Source organism: Saccostrea cucullata, unplaced genomic scaffold (assembly GCF_032062105.1).
Source record: "Saccostrea cucullata isolate Sc308-1 unplaced genomic scaffold, CSIRO_AGI_Scuc_v1 ctg14363, whole genome shotgun sequence".
Classification (NCBI taxonomy): Eukaryota; Metazoa; Mollusca; class Bivalvia; order Ostreida; family Ostreidae; genus Saccostrea; species Saccostrea cuccullata.
Genome location: NW_026921719.1, coordinates 42,264 through 47,201, shown reverse-complemented (window position 1 = coordinate 47,201; position 4,938 = coordinate 42,264). Strand labels below are relative to the sequence as shown.

The window sequence follows — 4,938 nt, the reverse complement described above, 5'->3', positions numbered from 1 at the left end:
AACTATCATAACATCAAAGAAAAAAAAACCACATGAACATTTAAAAAAATTAAACATAGCAAACATGATAATTTACATTGTTTCTGTAAATTATAAATTGTAAATTAAAATAAATTTTAAATGATTTGTTAAAGTTTGATATTTTGCAAAAACTTATAATAAAATAATAATAATAAATAAAAAAAAACAGTTCCACAATAAGTCAAATTTTTCATGCTTTGAATTAGTACTATGACAGGATAGTACATCAAGAAATCTAAATTTCTACACCAAACGCATGCAAAACTATCAAATATTTTTTTTAACTTCTATGCGAGTGTATTACGGAAAAAATATATTTGTTTCTAACACATTGACAAATTGATACAAAGGACTTTAATATTTTGCAGTAGAATTTTGATTTTATTTTCCTAAATTTGTCTTTTCTCAACGTCAACCCTCCTTCCTAATGATGAAGCTGGGGCAGCCTTGTGGTGCAAGCCTCATGGAAGGCAATTCCATTCACTTCTTAACCTGACGTAGGTACTGAGGGGAAAGGTTGGCTTTGTGAACTTCCTCTAGATTGTCGTTCAATTTTTGAAAACATTGGGGGCGCTTGGCTTTGAAGTCAATAAACACCCCTTCGCCGTCAAGATTGGACTCTTCCTATGACATGTTTCTCTAGCGGGAGTACATCGGCCAGCTTCTTGTCAAATCCCTCAAGGATCCTTCTTGATCGTAAAAAAAGCTTTGTCGACTGTTACTATTTGACAACTTTCTTTCCATGGAACTTTTTTGGCCTCCAGAATTAATTTTAATCGATCGGCAATGTCTCCAAAAAGCATTTCGGCCACAGGGACCTGGTTGGAGCACAAAGATCTGTAGTACGTATGCAGATCAGGCTTGATGTTGCTCCTTCTAAATTCGTTCATGTCATCGTTGGCCATAGTGATGAGAACTACAGCATCCATTAGACTCTCGATTAGCGGAGAAATTTCCTCATTCTCTCCTTTTGGATCTTTTTCCACCAATTTTTCCAACACATATGCAACTGGTCCAAGAGCCCGTAGAAGTGAAGATTTAGATCTTGTATAAGTAGATATCTTTCTCCAAATTTCTGTATTCACCCTTGGAGCTGATAGAAAATCACAATTTTCAGTTCGTGGGTTCTTTTCCAAGAGATCGGTTCTTCTTTTTAGCTCTACTGGTCAGAGACCAGAAGAGCTTATGCGATAGTAATGCGTCCGTCGTCCGTCCGTCTGTCTGTCTGTCTGTCTGTCTGTAAACAATCTTTCAAAATGCTACTCCTCCTACAGTTTTGGTCTGATTTCAATATAACTTGGCACACAAGTAGACTACACTAAGATACATAATTCTGTGTATCGGTTTTTGAATTTGATAAACGCTGTTGTCGTTGTTACTAAAAATAGAAATTTCTGTGAAATTCTTTCAAAATGCTACTTCTCCTACAGTTTTGGTCTGATTTCAATATAACTTGGCACATAAGTAGACTACACTAAGATACATAATTCTGTGTATTGGTTTTTGATTTCGATGAACGGTGTTGCCGTGGTTACTAAAAATAGAAATTTCTGTGAAATTCTTTCAAAATACTACTCCTTCTACATTTTTGGTCTGATTTCAATATAACTTAGCACACAAGTAGACTACTCTAAGATACATAATTCTGTGTATCGATTTTTGATTTCAATGAACGGTGTTGCCGTTTTTGCTAAAAATAGAAATTTCTGTGAAATTCTTTCAAAATGCTACTCCTCCTGCAGTTTTGGTCTGATTTCAATATAATTTGGCATACAAGTAGACTACACTAAGATACATAATTCTGATTATCAGTTTTTGATTTCGATGAACTGTGTTGCCTTGTTACTAAAAATAGAAATTTCTGTGAAATTCTTTCAAAATGCTACTCCTCCTAGAGTTTTGGTCTGATTTCAATATAACTTGGCACACAAGTAGACTACACTAAGATACGTAATTCTGTATATTGGTTTTTGATTTCGATGAACGGTGTTGCCATGGTAACTAAAAATAGAAATTTCTGTGAAATTCTTTCAAAATGCTACTCCTCCTGCAGTTTAAGTCTGATTATAATATAATGTGGCATGCAAATAGACTATACTAAGAACATAAAGACACTTAAACAAGGATCATTATTCTTTTTATTGCTGTGGTAAAGTTTCAATTCCCAACTTCTTAAGAACTTTTCTCTTCCATTGCTGTCAGTACAAACCAGTAGAGCTTCAGTCTCGACAGAGACTTCTGGTTTCATCATCTTTTTGGTTTGCCGATCACGAGCAATCGATTTTAGAATCTTGGATAGTTCCACATTAATAGGAGGGCCCGTTTTTTTCAAAAGATGTAAATTTGTCAGAAAGTTTAGACAAAATTGAGGTATTTGATTCTGGCTTTGCCTCTTCTTTTTCTTGCGAGGAATTTTCCTCTCTGTTTGGATTAATTATCTCCAAATCATCATTAGATAACTTTGCTTTCTTTGTACCGGGCTCTTCCATAAAACTGTCAATCCACGCATTACTGGATTTAATTTCCTCAATAACTAATGATTGGAAATCATTGAATTGCTTCTGTTGTGATTCTATCAACAGCTTGATAGAATCTGACAACGACTCCGGAACAGATTGCTGTTCCTTTAACGGAGTACTAGTGCTGTCTCCGGGATTTTGAGGACTACCGAGAATTACCGGGCATTTGCCACCTCAAACGACGAATCACTGTCTTTTCTGACTTCATATTCCATTGCAAGTCTTTGTAATACCAAATCAGTCATAATTCACAAACTCAAAATCCCGCGTGTAATCAATTTCACACTTTCAGAAGATAAACAAAACACGTGCGCTCGCACTGGGAATAGCAGCAAAAACTGATCTGAGAACTAGCAAGCTTATTTCACATGATACCACGTGACTGAATGCCGAAGGAGAATTATAAAGTTTAAATCGGATTTGAGCAACAAATTTGAACTAAAAACTGATATGAAAATTTGATGAAAAATGTTTGATAGGGACAGACACACCGATGAATAGGAAGACATCATCGATTTGAATACATACGGCATGCCTCCGCAAAGAATTGGCTAAAATTCAAGCATATAATGAGCAGATGCTGAAAAAATGCGATAAATTTGTAACGGACAGAACGACAGACACATAAGGGTAAAACAGTTTACCCTCCTCTCCTAAGGAGCTGGGTATAAAATAGGGAAAACCTAAGAGAACAAGTATTTTTAACTTCAAGAACATTTAACTACATATAATTGAGATGGTTGCCAGTTGCCATCTTAAAGGGCCCACTGTTAGCAAAGATCATGCAAATGTAAGGTAGCTGAAAAGGGTTATTTTGAAGAGCAACATTGAAGTATAATAATGTCAATTCTCTCTGAAAAAAAAAATAAATTAAAAAAAAATTAAAAATATATACCCCTTATGTATGTTAAATGTCGAGGGGGTATAGGTATTAGTTTTATTATACCCCCCGCAAACGAAGTTTGGGGGGGTATATAGGAATCACCTTGTCCGTCTGTCTTTCTGTCCGTCTGTCCGTCTGTCTGTGCAATTGTGTCCGGTCCATATCTTTCTTACAGAGAGACATTAGAATCTACTACTCCACACTAAGATTGCTCATAACCTAAGGGTGTGTCATGACCTTGACCAAAGGTCATTTGGGGAAGTTCAAGGTCACTGGAAGAAAAATTTCATAATTCGTGTCCGGTCCATATCTTTCTTTTGGATAAACTTGGTAGGTTCTCATTTCACACAAAGATTGCCCATGACCCAAGGGTGTGTCATTACCTTGACCCAAGGTCATTTGGGGAAGTTCAAGGTCACTGGGAGAAAAATTTCGAAATTCATGTTTGACACATATCTTTTATGGATAAACTTTGTAGGTTTTCAGTTCATACAAAGATTGCCCATGACCCAAGGGTGTGTCATGACCTTGACCCAAGGTCATTTGGGGAAGTTCAAGGTCACTTGAAGAAAAATTTCATAATTTGTGTCCGGTCTCTATCTTTCTTATGGATAAACTTGGTAGGTTTTCATTTCACATAAAGATTGCCCATAACCCAAGGGTGTGTCATGACCTTGACCCAAGGTCATTTGGAGAAGTTCAAGGTCACTGGTATAAAGATTTAATAATTCGTGTCCGGTCCATATCTTTCTTAAGGATAAACTTGGTAGGTTCTCATTTCATATGAAGATTGCCCATGACCCAAGGGTGTGTCATGACCTTGACCCAAGGTCATTTGGGGAAGTTCAAGGTCACTGGAAGAAAAATTTCATAATTCGTGTCCGGTCTCTATCTTTCTTATGGATAAACTTGGTAGGTTTTCATTTCACATAAAGATTGCCCATGACCAAGGGTGTGTCATGACCTTGACCCAAGGTCATTTGGAGAAGTTCAAGGTCACTGGTAGAAAAATTTAATAATTCGTGTCCGGTCCATATCTTTCTTAAGGATAAACTTGGTAGGTTTTCATTTCACACAAAGATTGCCCATGACCTATGGGTGTGTCATGACCTTGACCCAAGGTCATTTGGGAAGTTCATGGTCACTGGAAGAAAAATTTATAATTCGTGTTTGATACATATCTTTATTATGCAAAAACTTACTTCTGAAAAACCCAGCGGGGGGTATTTGTCCCAATTGGACAGTTCTAGTTAATCATGGTATATGTATGACTTATTGATAGAAATTCAGAGGCCTAGGAGAAGGACTGATAATTTTTATACAGTCAACAAAGAAATTTTAAGAATAATATTGTATCCTACCATTCTAGTATGATGTTTGCCTCATCAATTGCAATGCAAACAAGTATCACTTGTTACTGTTAATTGTACTGTTAAATAGTGTAATTTTTAAACATAAATTTTTGGAGGCCGAAATGTTCCTGCTCCGCATAATCACTTGAGGAGCTAATTGAAA

At 36.2% G+C, this 4,938-nt stretch overlaps 1 pseudogene; it reads right to left on the bottom strand.

Annotated features, from left to right (window-relative positions):
- Window positions 1–628: 628 nt before the first annotated feature.
- On the bottom strand, window positions 629–2,927 carry LOC134260631 (uncharacterized; annotated as a pseudogene).
- Window positions 2,928–4,938: the final 2,011 nt, after the last annotated feature.